This window comes from Lissotriton vulgaris, chromosome 6, assembly GCF_964263255.1.
Source record: "Lissotriton vulgaris chromosome 6, aLisVul1.2, whole genome shotgun sequence".
In the NCBI taxonomy this organism is placed as follows: domain Eukaryota; kingdom Metazoa; phylum Chordata; class Amphibia; order Caudata; family Salamandridae; genus Lissotriton; species Lissotriton vulgaris.
The window spans coordinates 519907322-519930711 of NC_141694.1; positions in this window are offsets into that span (position 1 = coordinate 519907322).

Sequence of the window (23390 nt, forward strand, 5' to 3'; positions counted from 1 at the left end):
TCCCTTAGTCGGGTCTATTTGTTTGCACTCCTGCATCGCCTGAATATGGGCCCATGCTTTTTATCCCCATTGACACTGCTCTACACAGATCTTAAGGCATCAGTGCGCATTGCAGGCTCCATTTCCTACAGATTCTCTATCGGTTTGGGCACCCGTCAAGGTTGTCCCTTGTCACTGTATCTGTTTGCCTTGGCTATGGAGCACTTGGCTGCATGGGCGCGGATGGATGAACAGGTGGCAGGCTTTGAGTGGGCATACGGGCTTTTGGACCGCATTGTATTGTATGCCAACGACATTTTGTTCTTCTTAACAAATATCAATAGTACAGGCAGAGGCTGCTCTGCATTATGAAAATCTTTGGGAAGTCATGGGGGCTCTTCATGAACTCCACCAAATCTTACCTGTGGGTGTTGGGGGACACAACGAAACTGGGGCCTTGTGCTTTGGCAGTGCAGGTCACTACAGTGGGAATGAAATATTTGGGTGTATTTTTATTGGACTCGCCAAGTGTGTTTTGGGATAGAAATGTTGTTCCGGTATGGGCATGGGTGCGCGAAGATTTCAAGGCTTGGTCGCACATGCCCCTATCCATTTAGGGTAGATCGGCTATTTTTAAGATGGTTTTGCTGCCACATCTGCTTTACCAATTGCAAAAACATCCCTATCCGCCCCCCCCCCCCAAATGGGGGTTCTGGAATCCTTTCAAGATCTTCAGTGGGACATCCAGATGCCAAAGACCCAATTTCACAGATACCTTCAGTTCTGACATGCTATTTCTCCCATTAAAGCGGGGCTAGAGGCCCTCCCTGAATTTAGCCCTATTGAAGCCGAAGTGTTTATGGGGAACCTACGAGAACATAAAATCTCCCAAATATACCAATAACTGGTCACAAATAGCTATACTAAGCTACAGACACTTAGGGAGGCTTGCGAAGGGGATCTCGATCCATTGGGGAAGATTGGACGGAGGCGTTGGCCTCCCCTCTGGGAGCTGCAATCGTAATGCGGCTATGCCTCATCCAATTAAAATACCTCCACCGGAGTCATACTCTGGAAGGCAGGCCTGTTGGCCTCCCCTGACTGCCTATGATGTGAACGGGAGGAGGGATCTCTCCTACATAGAATATGGCACTGCTCAGCACTCACGAAATTTTGGAAGGGGGTTACGGTTAGGCTTGCAGAGGTATTGGGGTGGGACCTCCCTTCTTCGCTAAAGCTGGTAGTCCTGCATATCATGGAGGGAATTGGGGGCAATATTTAAGAATACCATCATATGTTGTTAGGACTTACAATGGCAAAAAGGGATATTGCAAGACCATGGAAAGCAACAGTTTCGCCTTCGTTGTCCGCTTGGAAGAAGGTCCTGGACTTCTGTATGGGGTTGGAAATTCCAATTTTCAAAGCAAAGGTATTCCCGCAAAAACATTCCAAAATCAGGACACGATGGGCAGACTATCGGGGTCCGCAGCTGGAGCCACCATCCACTACAGATGTCACGATCACAAGTGAACCATTCAAATACATGCAATAAAGGGAGTTTTTTTTCATGTTGTTGTTTCTGAATTTCCTTTTCTCTTCTTGATTACATGACCCTATAATGTATATTGTGGCAGAAGTCTTCTGGGTTACAGAGCTCGGCATAATATTTGATATTTGACAACATATAATCTGTTTTAAATAAAAGAAAAGTCCCAACAAGACCCCTGACTCTTGCTGCGAGAACACAGCAAAGTAACATAGAGCCAGCCATTTATCTTACAGGGGTCCACACACAACTTTCAGTATTCTTTGTTATAGTTAGCAGTGCCCAAATCTACTGGAAACTGCCCCCTGGAACCTGCACAAAACAGCCTGATGACAGCTCAAAGATTCTCAACCCTTCCAGACGAAGGGTGTTACCCCTTAACTCAGCCCACTTAGAAGTAAACCTTGATCCACACAACGTGCTGGGACCCAGGGACGCACATGAGTCAACAGAAACATTAGCCTAAAACTAAATATCTGCCTCTTCGCACAAGTGTACGCTGCTCATGCAGTTCAAAAGGACACCACCTCACCAGTTAAAAGAACTCCTCTAAGCATAGTATCTCACAGGAAGGAGTACTGTTCCACTATGACAAGGAGAGGGGAGAAAAACCCATAAAAACAAATAGCCTTGAAAAAGTTTAAAGGTCACCATTTTCCACAAAATTCTAACACTGACTAAAATTAAGTTAAACCCCCCACCATTCCCCAAAAATTCGATCATCTTCATCCTGCTTGAGAAACATGTGCCACTGAGTAAAGTCATTAGAATGTACTGTTTACAAATAAGCTGCGGAATGTTTCAAAAAGGCCTTATAATGTGTTTTTCCCAGCTAACCTACAATTTCAGCTCATATCCTACAGGTCTGCGATCAAAACTTCAAGTGCAACAACATGGCCGCAGTCAACCATTTCTTAGACCAAAGCGTTCAAAGACTGTTTTACAAGGTCAATCACTCATCTAACACAAATTCTGAACTGACTTATGTTACCTCATCCTAAAAGACATTTTTCTGCACCACACCAGAACAAGACTCCTCTGGGCAGCTAAGCACTGGACAACAAACAACAGGCAACAAATAACAGATGACAGGCCCAGATTACTGCCATCTCCCTTGAAGACAACCCTATAACATTTTTCCTAAGGTATGTGTCTTTAAATTTTTGTATACACTTTCTCTAGCCGGGGTGCTCTTGAGTCCCTCTGGAGCCCTTGGCAAGCCTAATCTCATGAGTTGAGTTCTACTTCTGAATTCCTGCAACGCATGCACACTAAACCAAACACTAGTATTCTTAACACACTAGACTGTGCACTCATTCACAATACCCAGTATCAACACATGACCAATGTAGGCACTCAAACTATGAATAGGTCATGCTACATCTGTTCACTGATACCTTATGCCATAGGCACAGACAGGCTTTACTTATCACAGAAGATAGCCCCCCAAAAAAGCAAAATGGCTTATCCATCTGTACCTATGTAGGTTCAGGACAGGAATCCAACCAATAGAGTAGAATCCTGTAGAACCCTAGTAAACATCACCCATTATGAGACCAACCCCTTTGCACTTTACCTCTTCTCTGAACCAAATGACATCCAATCTGTGGTAGACAGAATGCTTAGAAAAGGCAACATGGGGGAGGACATTTTTTGGCCTTGGTACTTTGTAGAAAAGAGGTTCCTGGAGGTAGCTAGACCACTGCAGCAATGCACATACACTACCACCCTCCTCTGTCTGTGATCCCAGGGCAGCCCTTAACATTTTGGGGGGTCACCTTCTTTAATGACAAATGGACCCTGGACATGGAATTCCAGTACATGCCACTCACCTCAATCACACAAGGGTAAATGAATCCCATGGGAGGGGGGAAAACACCAGCATTGACACTCTGGGCCAGAAAACCTGGGATAATGAGATCCATAGGTACACATGGTTGAAAAGGAAAGGGCATCTCCTAATTGTTCAGAAACGTATATTGTACTCTTTATGCTTCAGTGGCAAAGGAACCATACCATTGGGCAACAATGAGAATTGTGGGATGATACTGCACAAACCAGACATGCAATGGGGCACCTCCAGATTGATGGATATGCACCGGCAGGATATGTCTCTGGATGGCAGGGCTTTTCCATGCTCATGACCATCCTTACAACAACCCTGTTTCTCCCTGAAGAACATCTGTCTGAGTTATCTCAACATCCTTTGCAAAAGAAAATATCTCTGTTGCATCAGGCTTGAAGGAAAAAAAACTGTTGAGTATTTTGGCTGGTCTCAGTACAAGGACTTTTCAGAAGAATTTAGACTGTTCACAGACGCTCAAGTAAACGCGGGGGATTAATACCTTTTTTCACCATGTAAACAAAAGCGAATATCCGCTGGTTACAAATAACCAGATGGGAGATCAGCAAAAGCTGGCACAGGTAAGCGTGGTGAGGTGGGCAGGGCGGGGTAGGGTGTGGCGGGGGAAGTTGACAGATGATGGAATAGGTATAATTTGTTTATTTAATTATACCTATTGCGTCCTCTGTCACGTTATCCTGACCCCGACCTGCCCCACTTGTACTGGCCGCCACTGTGGGAGATCATGAAGATGATAAATAACAAAAAGAAGAGCAATTGATGGACAGAATGCAGAACAATGTCAAACATTCACCCCAGTACAGATATTTGGCCCAAATTCCATTGTTTTGTTGCTCACCGTGCCATTCCAGTTTGCACCCAGCCATATGCAAATCAGTCTTGACCCTGCACCCAATGGGAACAGTCCAGCCCAAAATGCCAGGCCAGGTCCTCCCTGGACTGGAAACAAGCATCCCAGGACTGGTTTCGGGTTTTCAGTCCTCATCAGCCAGGATAGCTTAACTCCAGTGGAATGGAGAGCAAGGGACCCATGTCTGGGCATACCCTTCCCACTTGGGGTGACAAACGCAAAAAGAAGAACAATTGATGAACAGAATTCAGAACAATGTCATACATTCACCCCAGTACAGAGATCTGGGCCTAAATCCATTGTTTTTTTGCTCACCCTGCGATTCCAGTTTGGACCCAGTCATATGCATATGCATATCAGTGTTGACCCGGCGCCCAATGAGAATAGTTCAGCCCAAACTGCCAGGCCATGTCCTCCCTGGAATGGAAACAAGCATCCCAGGATCGGTTTCAGGCTTTCAGCCCTCATCAGCCAGGATAGCTTGACTCCAGTGGCATGGAGAGCACTGGACCCACGTCTGGGCATACCCGTCCCACTCGCGGTGACAAATGCAAAATGAAGAACAATTGATGGACGGAATGCAGAACAGTGAAAGCCCGAAACTGGTTCTCACTACACCACTGGATTCAAGCTAGCCTCGCAGATGAAGGGGATGCCCTGAAACTGGTCCCAGGATGCTTGTTTCCGGTCCAGGGAGGACCAGGTTTGGCAGTCCGAGCTGGACTGTTCCCAACAGGGAACAGGGTCAAGACTGATTTGCCTATGGTTGGGTCCATACTGGGGTGGTGTGGTGATCAAAATAATTATGTGTTAAACCCAGATACTTGTGACTAGGGTTGAATGTTTGCCTTGTACACTATTCCGTCTATCAATTGTTTCTTCTAAAGATTATAAATAGTCCTGAGCTTGGCCAAATCGCTGTCAACGAGTAATTGAGAGCCAACCACCTTATGGTGTCCAACATCAGTATGTGTTGGACTTGATGACTGCTATGAATTGTGGAGTGCCAAGATTGGTGCTTCCTGTTGTAGTTTTATTCCCAGAACTGCATTGTCTGCAAGCCAACATGTATGAGGAGGGAGGCGCCCTGGAGCAGGACTGGTTGCATAGTTTTTTTTTGTGGATTCCTTATGACTATCCAAACTATTTAAGTCATTGGTGCCAACTCTCTTTGCTTTATTTATGTTATGTGGTTTCCAACAAGTGGGGGTTTCCTGCTGTAAAACAAGCCTTCCTCAAAGAAGGTAGTATGCCCATAACTAGGGAAAAAGTAACAGACACTACACACACATACTTTCTAATTTCATAACTGTCAAGACATATAAAAAGTATAAAGTAGTTGACAAATCAACTAAAGGGGGAATGTTGGAATGGGACAATACAATGTCAATGATTACTATCACGTAGGCAGGTTCGACAATTGTAATATCAATAAATACAATATCAACACATTTGCCTACAAGACCAAGCCAGTACCGTCATTGCTATGCTAATGTATGTCATTTTTTAAAAATATCTTTATTGCATTTTATCAATTTGTCTTATTCCATACAAACCAAACATTAGGGCAGGTCACATTGTAATGCAGGACCAGTGTTACAATTCCATCGCTTACACAGTTCAAAATATATGTAACATATAGGTATGCATAGACGTTCAGCCGCAACTTAGTAAGCGACATGCAATTACCCATTTGCATAGACTTCAACAGCCCATTTATATCATCATCTCTAAGTGAAGACCAAGACATACCTATCATGCGTGTCTCATCCCAACAATGGTATTCAATGTGCAGGTTTATCATTAGAAACATGGATACAGCCCATGCACGGTTCAACTTGTAAAGTCACTCAACTCAAAATTATCGTGTGGGAAAAGGTGAGTACCATAATCGCCTGTGAGATATCCATATTTTAAAAATTTTAACCACAACTAACTAGAACAAAATAAAATCAAAAGAAAAATGGGAGATATCCAATATTGAGGGGAATGCGCATTTTGGCATGGTAGGTGTTTTTTGAGTTCAGTCATGCCTAAGCTCGTGGGTTCGCGGTGAATGTGAGCTGCTTTTCCTATGTTGTGTACAATCGTGGGGATACTAGGGCATCATATATCTGAAATCATGTCTGTAAAGAGCTATGATGGAATGTAGGGTTATTCCCTCTCCTGAATTGCCTTCATCGGACAATAATGCTGCAGCTTTCCTGTTTAATGAATGGCTTGAGGTGGCGGCCAGGCAGGTAGCCCCTGAGAAAGTGCTAACTGCAAGGAGGCCAAGGATATTCTCGCCTTGGTACAGTCCTCAGCTCAAAGCTCTAAAGGTGGAATGCAGGAGAGCAGAGAACCTGTGGAGACAAGACTACAGTGTGAGCAGGAAAGTAATTTATAACCGCGAATTGCAGCGATACAAGAGCGAGATAATTGTGGCTGAAGAGCACTACTTTACTACTAAAATTCGAGATGCGGCTAACTGTAATAAAGAACTTTTTAGAGTGGTTAACCTCTTGGCAAAACCACAGCAGGTAAATGCTTTTAAGGCAGACCAGGACATTTGCAACAATCTGGCCTTTTTCTTTCAAATCAAGGTCCAAATAATACATGAGGACTTTTTAAACATGCAGGGATCCTGCGATGCCAATGGATACTCAGAGGAGGATCTGCCGCTAACGCATTGCAGGTTGTCTTGCTTTCCAGAGATGGCAAATGAGGAGGTGCAAAAACTGCTCCTTTCAATAAAATCAGGCTCTCCTAGGGACCCATGCCCCCCTGCTATTATACATTTGGCCTCCAAGAAGATTTGTGAGAGGCTGACGCCCCTCACTAATCAAGTATCGGGGACTGGTTCATATCCTGCATCATGGAAACAAGTGGCCATTAGACCCTTGCTCAAAAAACCCAACCTGGATCCTCAGTTGTTAAAGAATTATCGTCCCTTTGCTGGATTACATATGGTGGCAAAGGTCATTGAGAAATCGTTGAATAAGGTGCTGAGTGACTACCTAAATTTACATAATTTGCTAGACCCAACACAACATGGCTGGGGATGCACATCAGGCAATGACAAGGCCACATACACACAGCACTGTATGCACAACAAGCAGTATGTGCACAACAAGCAGAACAGTCACACACAGACATGACTGACACAACTCAACACACACAACACTAATCAGCACAGCACAAACACAACAGCACATCCAAGAAGTGAAGCTATACCACAGCCAACACACATACATCCAACACAACAACAACAGATGCACCACTCTGGGACACAAGAGCAGAACCATCTTCACCAGAGCACTGGGCAGCACACACAGCTGAAGTGCACATGAGCAATCCTCACTGATTAATAGCACAAGAACACCGCACATAAACCATTGGGGCAATGTCCAGAGTTCAACATTTGCCCTGGCCCAAGAACTGCACCACAAAGCACAGTGTCACAAATGAAGTAATGGGGAGGCACACACACATGTAAACCCAGGGGACAGCTGGCATCAAAGTGAACTCACTTGCTTGTCAGTAGTAGACATGGAAGGGGTGTACCATACACAAAAAGAGGGAGTGCAGACCCACAATGGGTAGCCATGGAAGGAGAATTGTACCGCGATCTCGCGGATCAACTAGAAAGAGCTGCAGCAATCAGCTGGTTTTAAATTGTGTCACAAGCGGTTTCGCTCTTTAAATTAAATGTTTGGTACTGTTGTGTCTTCTGCTCTGATTGCTAGATGGTACACAGTCCACTTTCCCGCACCCTAAAATACTTCCTTGCACCCGCCGTTTGAGCGGGATCATACACTCTCCACACTTGGCCGCGCCATCTTGGCTGAGGAAGGCAGGCACTCGCACATTAGTTGCCGCCATTTTGGGGAGGCACTCTAGTGGCTGGGCAGGTCTTTCAGCCCAACGTATTTAAATGGGGAAGTGCAAGCATGGGCACCACAGGACAGGAGAAATGTACCGCGATCTCGCGGATCAACTAGAAAGAGCTGCAGAAATCAGCTGGTTTTAAATTGTGTTACAAGTGGTTTTACTCTTTTAATTTAATTTTTGCTACTGTTGTGTCTTCTGCTTTGATTGCTAGATGGAACACAATCCACTTACCCACACCGTAAAATACTTCCTTGCACCCGCCGTTTGAGCGGGATCATACACTCTCCAACACTTGGCCCCGCCATCTTGGCTGAGGAAGGCAGGCAATTGCACATTAGTTGCCGCCATTTTGGGGAGGTACTCTAGTGGCTGGGCAGGGCTCTCAGCCCAATGTACTTAATCAGGGAAATGCAAGCGCGCAGCGCTCGCGCCAGAGGCGCGCCAAAGGCAAGCCCGTCTACGCCCGTCCGCGGCAGGTCGGGGCTAGGGGCAGGAATCCCTGGCCGAACTCTCCCGGGTAATATCTGCTACAGCAGGGATGTACTGTTGTGGTACAGAGATGAACTGAGGGATGTTTGTACGCATGTTATGTCACTGGAGGAGGATGGCAATTACTGTTCTCACTGTCCATATTGTACCTTTGCACTGTCTCATACCTCCTGAGTCTCCTCCTTCAGATACCAGAGAAGCCAAATCCTTTTCCCTCCTACATCTCAACTATTGATCCCTGCCCAAGCATGCTAGTGAAATCCATCTGCTGCTAGAGGACAGATCCCCTGATGTTCTCTTTCTTACGGAGACTTGGACCAATTCGGCCCCTAATGCAGATGTTGTCCAGGCTCTTCCATCTAACTACACCTTGGTCAGACAGGATCGGGAGTCTGGTCGGGGAGGGGGAATTGCTATTATATTTTAAACTATCTATAGTTGTAGATCGACTAAGGGCTCTTTGGCGGACGGCGAGAGCCTTTCCTTTGCCATTGCTTTTTCTCCCACCTGTACCTTTTCAGTTATTCTCCTCTATCGTCCTCTAGAGGACACACTCATTTTTGTAATGACCTTCCCAGTATCGCTATAAATCTGGCTAGCCACATCTCCAACTTCTCAATTCTTGGTGATTTTAACATTCACCTAGATGAACTAGACTCTTCCCCTTCGGAAGACCTTGTGGCAGGCCTTGAAGCCTTTCACTTCAAACAAATCGTAACTGGCCCTACCCACAAAGCTGGTGACTTACATGATCCCTTTTTTACTAATCTAGATAATATTACCTTGAACAAGACCATTTTAGTACCCTGGTCAGACCACTCATTATTATCCTTTGTCTGGACTCCCTGGGCTCTCCCACAATCCTCTACAAAATCCAAAAAGCTGGGCCGGACCTGGTCAAAACTCTCAGTGGAGGAATGGGTAATAAATCTTAATAATGTTATCCCTGCACCTGGCCCTAATCCCATTAAGACCAATGATGACTTCAATAGTTGGTTTGAGTCCTCGTTAGATCTTACTCTCCCTAAGAAACAATTCTGTCACCGAGTTGGCTCCAACAAGAAAGCTTGGTATACTCCCGAAATCAGAATGCTTAAACAATCTTGTAAGCAGTCCGAACAGAAATGGAGGAAGGATTTCTCTAAATCAAGCAGGGCGAACTATAGAACGGCACTTAGACTGTACAAAGACGAAATAAAGGCTGCTCAATCCAGTTATTATCAGGAAAAGATTGTGCTGGCTCCTAGGGAAATTTTAATCTTTAATATTACTCCCCCTAGCCCTCTTCCTGACCCTACTAATATACAACAGGGCTGTGACGAGATCGCTAATTTCTTTGCCACTAAGGTTGCTAACATTTATTCGCAATTCCCTCAACGGGATGGTAATATGCAACTCCCCCCCATATGTCAGGCTTGAAGTTTTTGCCTCTCTTTCCTTGTCTGACTCACAGCGTCTGCTGGAGAACCTTAAGTCTGGATTTCCGGCTGATGTCACGCACCCTTCCATTCTTACATTCCTACAGCACCCTTCGGCAATGCAAGAAGTATCACACTGAACATCGGTGCAAGGCCTCTTTTATACAGTTTTACAGTAATAAAAAGAGTAGGCGGAACACATTTGCTCAGTTTAGGTACATTTTTGAAACACAGCCAACTCATGGGAGGGGTTACAACACCACTGGTCAGTTTGGAGTACATTCCTAAGCGATGACTGTCCACTAGTACAGAGGGCTTAACTGCGCATGTGCAAGTTTGACCAGTACTAAAAATAGCCTGTTGCTGGGCAAGTTTAGGTGGTCAGTGGTACAGAGAAAGGACATAGGGCATGCTGACCACGAGGCAGCGCGTTCATATAAAATGGACGCGAGTGTTTTCAAGATGGCTTCCGAACACCATAGTCAAGTTAAGGGAAAATTCGTGTAGCAAAGCTTAACGCTAACCCGATCACCGTCAAATTACGACAGACGACCCTTTTAGCGTTTAGCTGAAGCTACCTCATAGTGGACATAATCAGGGCACTCATCATCAATATTAATGGACATAATATTTGCTACTTCTCTGTGAATCATTTGTTCATTCTCAACAATAGCTCGTTTGGATGGGATACAAGCAGAAAGGCACATGGAACATAACATAGGGCCACATTGAATGCAGAGACATAGGAAGAACAGTATCCAATTATCACACATAGGATTGTCAGCAACTTCCAACCCCAAGTACTAAGCAATGTCCAAAACCACCCCGAGAGTGTCCAAGTACCATTATCAGGATGTATCTCAGCAGCTATCTTATGTAACTTAGAAATTGCATCATATACAGAGGGCGAATTATCTGGCACATATACACAGCAACTACTTCCGATAATGCGGCATGCACCCCCACGATCAGCTAATACTACATCTAGAACCATTCGGTTCTTGAGCGTTACAATTCTGGTAATTTGAAGTTCCTCAGTCAAGTTCCCTAAAGCAAAAACTGTCTCATTAGCAACAGCTTCTACAACACGTGTCAGTCGTCTTATTTTTCGGCTGTTTAAAGCAGCCCCAACAAATGAGAAAAGACCTTAATTAAAATCAACATACTGCTGCAGAGAAGTATCAGTTTGGTCTATTTCATCGAGAACTAATGCTCTCTTCACTCTATTCAATATAAAATCATGGTACAAAACAAAGTCATAATGGTACATAGGTGAGGCAATAAACACGGGGGTAATACAAAGGATATATAGCATGTTCCTAACCATCCTATAGGGAGACGGTGATAACCTTTATTTCCACAGATAAAGTAAGTGTTTTGTGAAGCCACAAAGGTAATACCATTTGGAGTGTCAAAGGTGAGAGTAGTGTTACATTCACTTCTTCCTACTGGGATTGTACCTTTATTTCGGACACACAGATCGGCTTTCGTATCAATGACTGTGATTACATACAGACTAGACATATTTACATTTCGTTGGTTACTGTAAATTCGAGGCGAGGATACATTATCGGGTCGATATTCTTCCCATTCAAATTTAGTTCCATCAGCTTGTGGATAACCATCTCGGTCATTAAAACAGACCTTATTGAGTCGGAAAAGTAATCCACCTTTTGTCGGCCATCTCAAAGTGAATAAAAGAGTATACCAAGCATTACAAGAACCATTGTGAGAGAATGGGAGTGGTATAAGCAGAGTGCCTCCTTTCTTTTGATGTCCAGGCAACATCCCACATACCCAACAGTTCGAAGTGTTCGTCATATTATGGGTGTGATGCAGAATCTGGATGAAGCTATTATTCCGATAAGTCTGTCTGTGTTGTTCTTCATGATAAGGCAGAGTAAAATGAAAATGTTCGGATGGAATAGGGGTAGTTGGCAATAAATGTTCTCTTGCCGGCACCAGTAGTTCTACCACCCAAGCTATAACTGCTATCACCACAATTGTTATAACAAAGAGTACTGCACCAAGAATTCTCTTATTTCGCATTGTAGAAGATGCCATAGTTCAAAGTTCAAAATGTCTCAAAAAAGAAAGCAACTAAAAAATAAAAATATGAGTGCTGAGCTCCGAGGTAGCCGTTGGTTTCTTCTCCGAGATTCATGACGGGTGTCGCTACACTTGGCAGAACTGATCCCCCCCTTGATATTCCCGGCTTCCGTTTCACAAACCTGGAGCGGTAACTCAACCAGTCTTGCACAAAACAATTGCTTCTCTTGGTCGTAGATTGTATCTCTCTCTTCCAGAGACGGTGTGGTCCAGGAAGGCTCCCTCCAATTCAGTAGATGCAACAGCTGGGCTCTTCTCCTCGTCCAAGATGTTTTGATAGTCAGACAGCACAGTTGGGTTCACCAGATCCGGAGAGACATGGCGACAATGAGTGGAATGCACCCACCGTTTCTTGTTCGTGACTCGCACAGCTATACGAGTCGCCAGTAGCACTTGCTCGGGTCCACGCCACCTCGGCTCCAAGCTGCTTGTTCTCTCAAAAGACCTGACCATCACGTAATCGCCAGGACGAAGATTGTGAGCCTCTCCAATGGAATTGTCGGGGAGCGCTTCTCGAACCTGTTGATGAATGGAAAGTAAATCATTTGTTAATCGTGCCAAATAATCGTTCATCATTACACAAGGCACATCATGTAACAATCGAGGCTTAGGAACTCCCCAAATATTCATAGGCCTTCCAAACACCACTTCATAAGGTGTAAGGCCAGTTCGGGAATGGGGCACTGATCTAATAGATAACAATGCCAGAGGCAGAGCATCCAGCCATTTCAAAGAAGTGGATGCCACGATCTTTGCTAGCTTCAATTTCAAAGTAGCGTTGTACCTTTCCACAAGACCTACTGACTGCGGATGAAATACAGCATGACATTTTTGCTGAATTCCCAATCCCTTCATGACATATTCCACAATTTTCCCAACAAAATGAGGACCATTATCGCTCCACAAAAATTTACAAACACCATAGCGTGGGAAGTAGTCCTTGAGCAAAACCTTAGCTGTTGTCAACGCTGTATTATCCTTCGTGGGGAAGGCCTCAATCCATTTACTGAAAGCACACACCACCACTAAGACATACTTAACATTATTGCAACGCTCAATGCTGGATGTAATCCATTTGTAGCACTTCGAATGGTGCAGTAGGTGGAACAAACCCTCCTTTCGGAGTATACGTCCCTTTAGCAGGATTGTGCTGCAAGCATATCAGACAGGTCTGCACTACTCTTTTGGCCGTATTGGCAATCTCAGGATGCTCCCAGATTCGTGTAAACAATCTAGTAATTGCGAGAGCTCCAACATGTGCCAATCCATGTGTCATTTGGACCATTGCCTGCAAGTAAGCTGCAGGCAATTTCCATCTTTCCATATCTTTGCTTCTCCAACAACCCTCATCATCCAGCACTCCCTCCATTGCCCAGGTTGCGAGTTCTGCTTCAGATGCTGATTTCTGAATGTCTAGTATCTCCTCTCTAGCATCATGCCATCGCTCAGCCTGCGATTTCACTACATACATTGGCGAGGCATTTCGTAACATAGCAGTTTCCCTCGCTATGCAATCTGCAAAGGCGTTTCCTTGTCCTACTTTGTCTGTCACTTTCTTATGTGCACTGCATTTGATTATTGCCACTTTCTTTGGACAAAGTAGCACATTCAGAAGATGACGCACTAGTTCTCCGTGCATGATGTGCACTCCATGCGAAATCAAAAACCCTCGCTCTCTCCAGAGTAGGCCAAAATCATGCGCTACTCCAAAGGCGTACCGGCTATCAGTATAGATGTTCACACACAAGCCAGCACTCAATTCGCATGCTCTTGTTAAGGCTATCAGTTCCGCTGCTTGGGACGATTTCTGTGGTATTCGTGCTGCTTCTACCACTGTCTTAAGTGTCATGATCGCATATGCTGCGGAAGTTGTACCATCTGGTAGCCTCAAACACGATCCAACAACCCACAGTTCCCCATCCACATCTGGAAGTGGCTTATCCTGTAAGTCGACACAACCCTTTGTTTGTTCTTCAGTCAGGAAAGCACAATCATGGTGTTCTTCCTCCTGGCCCTCAGCAACTGGATACGGCAATAAAATAGCAGGGTTCAGAGTAGCACATCTCTTTAATGTTATATGCAGCGCCAACAGTGTGAGCTCATATCCTGTTAAACGTGCACTCCTGAGGTACTGAGTTTTTGTTTGGTTTAACAGAGCGTCTACTGCATGGGGAACTAACACCAACAATTTGTGTGACAAAACTATTCCCTCACTCTGTCATATGGCCACTGCTGTTGCTGCAACTGCTCGAAAACACCCAGGTAATCCTCGTGCTACGGGGTCAAGTATTGCTGAAAAATACGCGCAAGGTCTCTGTTTATCCCCGTGTGTCTGCACTAGGACTGACAGTGCACACCCATCCTTCTCATGTACATATAATGTGAAAATCTTTGTATAATCTGGTGTACCTAACACTGGTGCAGAACAAAGGGCTTGTCTCAATTGTTCAAAAGCATTCTGGCATTCATCTGTCCATTCAAGGGGCATTGGTGTAGTCTTGGACAATAGTGCTAACAAAGGCTTTATAATATGTGAAAATCCCATTATCCACTGTCTACAAAAAGACGTTAAGCCTATAAAAGCGCGCACATCTCTCTGAGTACGGGGGACTGGTGTATCTAAAATCGCTTGGATTCGATCAGATGTTAATGCACGTCCCTCCTTAGACAAAAGATGACCAAGGTAGGTCACCTTTGGTCTACAATATTGAAGCTTTGTCCTAGAAACCTTGTGATTGTTCTGAGCAAGAAAGGAAAGCAAAGCAAGACTACTCTCCTCACATTGTTCTTGCGTGTCTGCTGCAAGTAGAATGTCGTCAACATACTGAATGAGAGCCACTCCGGACTGCAAATCGAAAGAATCAAGCTGTCTTTTTAAAGCCTGGCTATAAATGCTAGGACTTTCTGTATAGCCTTGAGGAACTCGACAAAATCTATACAATTTATTATTTAATGTGAAGCCCAATAGATATCTGCTGTCAGGATGGATGGGAATGGAAAAGAAGGCATTTTTCAGATCAATCACGGTAAACGTGGTGGCAGTGGGCGGAATCAAAGTAAGTAAGGTGGTAATATCAGACACCACCGAGTACTGGGGCACTACTATCTTGTTAATTTCTCTCAAATCAATAATAAATCGATAGATTTTTTCATCAGTATCTTTCTTTAAAATCGGAAGAATGGGGCTGTTACAGACATTATAAGGAACTTCCTCCACAACTCCTGCAATAATCAAGTTGTGTACAATATGAGTTAAGGCACCTTCACCTTCCCTGGAGATTTTATACTGTGGCACACGTGGCAGAGACACACCCTCCTTAACAGTTATTCGAATAGGGGGAATAAGCATCTGTCCCACATCCGTGTCTGAAGTAGCCCATACATTTTTGTGGGAGAGAGGCCAGCACTTCAATTTCTTGCATAGTGCACAATCTCTCTACATCTGGGTAATTGTCATTCAAAATACCCTGCACTCTTTCAGGAGCGCAGCGTATTGTTGCTCGAAAGTATTTGAGCAAATCTATTCCCATAATATTGTCTGGAGTATTTGGTGACAATAAAAACGGGCACGGACCAAAGAATCTGTCTATGTAAAATGTAAGGGGTTGTGACAATGGGCTAAGAGAGGGTGTTCCAACGAACCCTATGGATGTAATCGTTTTGCCAGACAGGGGAGCCCTTGGAACTAAGTTTTTAGACAGAGCACTACGAGTAGCTCCCGTATCAACCAGGAACTGATCAGTAGAACCCAAAACGCCCGCTGATACGTATGGACCTCTTTGATCTACTGGTACTTCAACCGATTCCACACCCCATCCTATGCAATCCTATGCATGCACATAGTCCTGAGACTCCACATTCTCACCCTCCGATATCTGATACTGATTCCGTCGATCAAAAGTATTATTATCAGCCTGACCAAGACCCCTCGCTTCAAAACTGCCACGATCACTTGCTCCTCCCCTCGCTCCTGAATAACTATTCCGTGTCCTTCCACCTCCTCGACCACGCTGATTACGTTGTTCACGAAGCACCGGACAATCTGAGGCCCAAAGTCCAAACTCTTTACAGTATGCACACTGATCCTCAGCAATGTCGGTACGACCAGAAGACGTACCATACGAACCACGCCTACCTCTATCATTCCCTCTCGGCTGTGTAGCATAAACCTGAGCCAACATCACTTTCGTCTTCAATTCCTTCGCTTTCTTATCAGTACTTTCTTTAGCCTTTAATTCCTGACGTTCATAATACTGAGCCATAGTCAATAAAGAAGCAGGGGTCACCGTGGTCCAAGAACTTTCACTAGTCTTTAAGCGCTTCGAAATCTCCGGTAAGAGATTCGCTACATACTTATCAACGAACAAATGCCTACCCGTGTCTTCTGTTAGTAACTGCCCGCTATAATCATGAAATACTTCTTCAAAACGTGAGAAGAAATCAGACACCGACTCATCCACCCTCTGCTTACAAGAGGCTAACATGGTCCAATCAATCTTTTTAGGGGGAACAAGCGTTTTTAATTTATTCAAAATAGCCGCCGGGAGATCTAAGAATAATTGACATGGCTTACATGCAGGCTCCCTGTCTAAATCAGCTTGGGATAAAGTCTTCCAATCCGCCCCCAGGATCGCTCCATCATCGAACTTACGAATTGCCCTCCACATATCAGGAGGCAATATTAACCCAAAGAAAAGGTCAATATCAACTAACGTCATAACACACGAAGAAATAGCCCCTTCCACTCCTTCATAGAAAGCTGCCGGATTCTTACGGGGGTCAGGCAAAGCATTTTTCAGTGCCATAACATCTGCTCTATTCCATGGTGTATAAACCCAATTATATATAAAATAACCCTTTGCATCCCCAGACACTATGTCATTGCTTCTACCATGCCCTTTAGGAGCGACATATAAAGGTGCAGCTTCACGCATAGGCATACCATGAATCGTAGAACTCTTATCTGCTCCAAAGATAGGACACTCTTTGGATATCTCCGACGATCCCGGCGCAGGCGAATCTGATGCTTTTCTCGCCTCCCGTAATCTTGACGCCTCATCCCGTAGCTGGACCAACCGTTGGAAAAACCGATCCGCATCTGTAATAACAAAAAGACCTTTACGCATGTTCTCACGACCAACTGATATATCCTTAGGCTCTAAATCATTTGAATTTTTCCTAAATCGTTCTACAACTTCGTCTCCAAACTGACTCAAGAAATACAACCGTTCTCGCTCGGACCACTTACTTATTTCATCATTAATCTCTGACATAGTTATTTTGCTCAAATTGAGTTTTCGAGCAAAGCTGCGCAATTCCGCAGCTTCACTAGCATTTAACCTAACATGGCTACTCCCTCGATCATCTCCGTCCGAATCCTCATCTGGGGCCATAGGTAGAACATACGGAGGCGGGCAACGATCTAATAATGAAAAATCATCCATTTCATTAGTAAGGACAGGATAAAGAGGTCGTCGAATAGGAAATTGACCATTCGTTTGCAAATTACGTTCCTGTGCCTCCCTCTCTTTCTTCTCCTGCAACTCTTTCTCCTCCAGCTGTAAAGCCTTATCCCGAGCAGCCTTCCGCTGCTCTTTGTCCGCCAAGGCTAATTCACGCTTCATTCGTTCACGCACTGCTTTCTCCCACATACGTACACAATCAAACATTTCTTGTCTAGAGCTGCGCTGAAACAAACATTGCTTCACATACTGAACCTTTCGTAAATCAAACGACCCATGTACTGGCCATTGCAATTCGGGATCAGATTTTGTATATCTGTGCCACAATGTACTGTATAGAATAGGGGGAATGCCAAATTTAACGTACATTTCGCGATTAGGTGTCCCCTCTGGGGGAGCCGGCTGAGATTCATTTAATCGATAATTGGTACCTTTTCCAAGACAACACATTCCTCGGAGTGTGCTAAAAATAGGCATGTCAAAAATATCACGGAAACGCGATATCACAAAAATGGCACTAAATATCACACAAGGTGTGCCGTTCAAACAAAGACAAATTTAGAGAAATATCTCCACATGCCCGCCTATGTGAAGTGCACTGCACATATAATTCAAATCATAGAACCAAATTTTAGCTAACTCAAAACATATTCAAAGAGCCACAGTAAGCGTCCGTAGACTATCTTACCAATCACAAGCTTCCCAAATTCTCAAATATCCAGGTTCCAACTGCCAAGTTCTTTAATCGAATCAGCCAAACCGGCACTGTACGACAACACGAACGAGCAAGATCTCAGTCGAGGACCGGCGCCACCTGGAAGGTCAGATCAGAAGGAAAGGAAAAAAACACTGTGGGTTCCAAGACTCGGGTCACTCAGTGGCAGCGTACACGTCCATGGCGAGTTTCCAATCCTTCGTCACGACCTCTCCTTCGGGCATCCGAGTCGCCGATGAGTCCCTTCGTGGTCGCCAATTTGCGGTATTGGGTTCTCCAGGCCTACATATTCCGCAAAACCCGCTACACCATAAAACAGACGTTGGCACGGAAACTGGAAAATGCAAAAGACAAGTTTATTAGGACCCCATGGGGTGGTGGTACATTCCTACAGCACCCTTCGGCAATGCAAGAAGTATCACACCGAACATCGGTGCAAGGCCTCTTTTATACAGTTTTACAGTAATAAAAAGAGTAGGCGGAACACATTTGCTCAGTTTAGGTACATATAGGTCATTTTTGGAACAGAGCCAACTCATGGAAGGGGTTACAACACCACTGGTCAGTTTGGAGTACATTCCTAAGCGATGACTGTCCACTAGTACAGAGGGTTTAACCGCGCATGTGCAAGTTTGACCAGTACTAAAAATAGCCTGTTGCTGGGCAAGTTTAAGTGGTCAGCGGTACAAAGAAAGGACAAAGGGCATGCTGACCACGAGGCAGCGCGTTCATATAAAATGGACGCCAATGTTTTCAAGATGTCTTCCGAACACCATAGTCAAGTTAAGGGAAAATTCGTGTAGCAAAGCTTAACGCTAACCCGATCACCGTCAAATTATGACACTCCGACTGGATTCAGAAGTAAGCAGGGCACGGAGACAGCCCTTCTTGCTGTGGTGGAAGAAACAAGGAAAATTGTAGACACCGGAGGCTGCGCTGCTATCATTCTGTTAGATCTCAGCGCAGCCTTCGATACGGTAAATCACCACATTCTGATTCAAAGACTGAGGGAGGTAGGGGTAGCGGGGGCTGCCCATAAGTGGTTGCAGTCCTTCCTCTCCGATAGATCATTCATGGTCTTTGAAGATGAGGTTCTGTCAAAACAGACCCCTCTACATTATGGTGTCCCCCAAGGATATTCCTTAAGCCCCACCATGTTCAACAATCTACATGCGGTCCCTTGCGGACATTGTGCTTCCCTGGGGGGTCCAGCTGGTCACTTACGCTGACGATGCCCAGCTGGTGGTGTCCCTCAACCAACATGATATGAATGACAAGAACCTGACTTCCTGCCTGGTAAACGTAGTTGAGTGGATGTATTCGTCCTTTCTCAAACTTAATGGCTCCAAAACAGAAGTCATGATACTAGGACATGCAGCTCCTTTTATCTTAGACCCTTGGTGGACAATATGTCTAGCCCCCCCCCCCTCTACCAAAGAAACAAATTAAGAGTCTGGGTGTATGGTTGGACTCTAACCTAGTTTTTCTGTGTAATCGCGCAAAGTGGCCGCCACCTGCTATGGCCTGATCAGACTGATGAGGAAGATACTGCCACTCCTTCCCTTTGACGCTACACGTCTGCTGGTGAAAGCCTTATTTTATCGCAACTTGATTATGCCAATGCGATCTACTTGGGTGCTCCACAGGGGACTATTAAGATCCTACAAGTGTTCCAGAACTGTGCTGCTCGACTTCTAATGAATGTTCCGAGGCACACCTCAGCTAAGGCAGCACTCTGTCAGTTGCACTGGCTTCCAGTGCAACAAAGAATCTGGTTTAAGGCCATGTGTACCGTGCACAAATCCATCACCGGCAACCCTCTGTGATCTTGCCGATGATTCAACTGCATCGGGTATCTCGGACACTTACATCCAATAATAAAAAGTTTCTGACAGTCCCTAGGATCCTTTGGGCACGTATGGGCGGCCGACGATTCATGCTCCAGGCGGCAAAACTGTGGAACCGGCTCCCCGACTCCGTTCGTCTTGAACCTAATTATCTCCACTTCAGGAAATTGCTAAAGACCTTTCTTTTCCCATGAGTAGAGGTAAAGTGCTAGCTGTCCTAAATTCGCGGGGATGCCCCAGGGTAGCCATGTGCAATAGCAATGTATTTTCAATCATTCATTCATTTATTCATAAGCAGCACACATAGGGTAAAAGAGCCATCACAGATAATACTAGTATCTGTGTCTGAATGGCCTGAAGACCCTGTCACCCCTGTATAAAAATTTGATGTGGGCAAAGATCTTGGCAATGTTGAAGTGCCACATAGCGCATGGGGCACAGGCAACCAAATGCACACACCAAAATAACTTTAATCAGCAAGGACACTGACAAAACAGACAACAGGAGTAACTGTCTTTATCACATATTGCACAGATGTGACAGTAGATCAACCTTAGACAAGAGCAAGGCACAAAATGCTGATCATTTGTAAGATAATATGCACAGGCAAACTCTAAACGGGAAGGCCAGTGTTCCGGGCAGGTGGCACAGCAAGTACATGAGAGGCTGCACAGGGGAGAGTCCAAAACAGCAGAGCAACAGGGTCAGTGTCCAGGGCAGGTGGCACAGCAGGTACATGAGAGGCTGCACAGGGGAGAGTCCAACACAGCAGAGGAACAGGGCCAGTGTCCATGACACAGGTGAGAGTACGACACAGCAGAGCAACAGGGCCAGTGTCCAGTGCAGGTGGCACAGCAAGTACATGAGAGGCTGCACAGGGGAGAGTCCAACACAGCAGAGCAACAGGGCCAGTGTCCAGGGCAGGTGGCACAGCAGGTACATTAGAGGCTACACAGATGAGAGTCCAACACAGGAGAGCAACAGGGCCAGTGTCCAGGGCAGGTGGCACAGCAAGTAAATGAGATGCTACACAGGGGAGAGTACAACACAGCAGAGCAACAGGGCCAGTGTCCATGGCACAGGTGAGAGTACAACACAGCAGAGCAGCAGGGCCAGTGTGCAGGGAGAAGTGCAGAGTCAGGACATGAGATGCTGCACAGGCAAGGCCAGAGCAGCAGTGAATGGCAAGGCCAGTGGCCAGGGAGAAGTGCAGAGTCAGGACATTAGAAGCTGCACAGGCAGGGCCAGAAAAGCAAAGAATGACCAGGCCATTGGCCAGGGCGAAGGGCAAGTCAGGACATGAGAAGCTGCACAGGCAAGGCCAGAACAGCAGTGAATGACAAGGCCAGTGGCCAGGGAGAATTGCAGTCAGGACATGAGAAGCTGCACACTGACTGTGTTTGACTGTACCCGTCCACGGCCAGCAACACACTCAGGTTGTAACCAATGGGGAGGACTAGCACACCTGTATGAGAGACAGGTGTAAGAGGGGGACTAACACTGACTCTTGGCTGTCAGGGGGACTTGGAGATTGCTGTGTGTGGGGGACAGCAGGACCACTTGACTGGGGAGACAGAGGCCCAGATGATGTAGGTCTATCAGTGGCTTTGCAAGCTGGAGGGCTATTTGGACCAGGTGGTGTAGTGGCACATGGAGGCGGAGTCATGCAGACCTGTGACATAGTGTGGGTGGGAGCAGAGGCGTAGCTAGAGCTTGTGGCACCCGGGGCTATCCTTCAGATTGCCGCCCCCTTGGGGGGGGTGCTGGGGAAAAAGGACGGCGAGCACCTGAAAGATGTCTGGGAGACACGTAATATCGCTGCTAATAGTTACCTCGATCATGCAAGTTACATGCACATACATGACACGGTCCAGGGCTAGATAGTCCCCATCCCCAAAATAGTGCCGCCTGGGACGAACCGCCACCACCTAGCTACGTCGCTGAAGGAATAGCAGAAGGAAACCCAAAAATACATCAGTTCTACCTACCCTGTTTGTTACATCTCACTCATAACATCACAGCTTAGATTTCAATGAAAACGAACGGAAACCCCTGAGCTTTATGTTTTGCTGAAGTCCCATTTGCCTACGACTCCAATGGAGATCTTTATGCTTTAGATTTCAGTGGAAACCTGTTGGTCTAAGATTTTGATGAAGACCCCTTGCCTTAAATTCCAAAGCAGCAACAACGAAGAAAAACAAAACACAAGAAGGACAGACAGAAGTGATTTTTTTTAAGACTGTGAAGAGCTGAACTAATTTTTCTTGTAACTTTCCGTTTTTGTGACCCTGGTGGAATGGAATCGGTGTACAGGAGCTGAGACCAGCCTCTAGGGGGCCCAGGTGTGCTCTCTTGGGAAAATCCGCAGTCTGCCAATGTGCCCTGGGGGAAAGAAGCTTGGCTGAGAAGGGTGTGTAGTGTGGGGGAAATAGATTCACTTTATCATAGTTCTTTTTAAGCCCGATCTTAATTCAACACAGAAAGATGTTCCTGTTCGCCATGATAAATAATCTTAAATTCAATTGTGATTAGAGGGAGAAACGGATCTTCTGTTGGACACCAGTAATAATGTACACTTATTGTGTTGGTCGGAAAGACATGAAAAAGAATATTTTCAAAAAAACAAGACTTCATTTGTGTATTCATACCTTATACAAATGTATCATCAAGTGAAGTCAGGAAGAAGTGCTGTGCGTGATACATAGCTTCCAAGGTTTTAACTTGCTATGTGTGACATTTTCATAATTTCAGAGTAATTATGAGTGACATTTTAATAACTGTGAGTGACACTTTCTTGTGCGCAAAAATAAGCAATGAAGATGAAGCAAACATATAACTATCAAAAATTGCATTCATTTGAGCACTGAGAAAGTCTAGGAAGATCCTAAAACTGCAGCAAAGCACCAGAAATGGAACAGCACTAACCTATTTAAAGCAGTAACTCACAGCTAATCCTCTAAAATAGTTTTGCGAATATACATGGTTCTCGTTCTATAGCAGACACTGTCAGAAGACAAAACTCTGATCTCGCTCCAGGACTCCATTATTCACCAAGGTTACCTTGACCTTTTTTCTTGATGCATGAAAACTCCTGGCCTATCCCTGTCCCTTTTAACCCCATTCATAACTTACCTAGGGTGCCGGGCTGGTAGCAAGCAAGCAATAAGTGCAGAGTGATCCACACAGGTATGAGCAAAGTGAGCAAGGAGCTCGCCGATATGGGATAAAAATCTAGAGG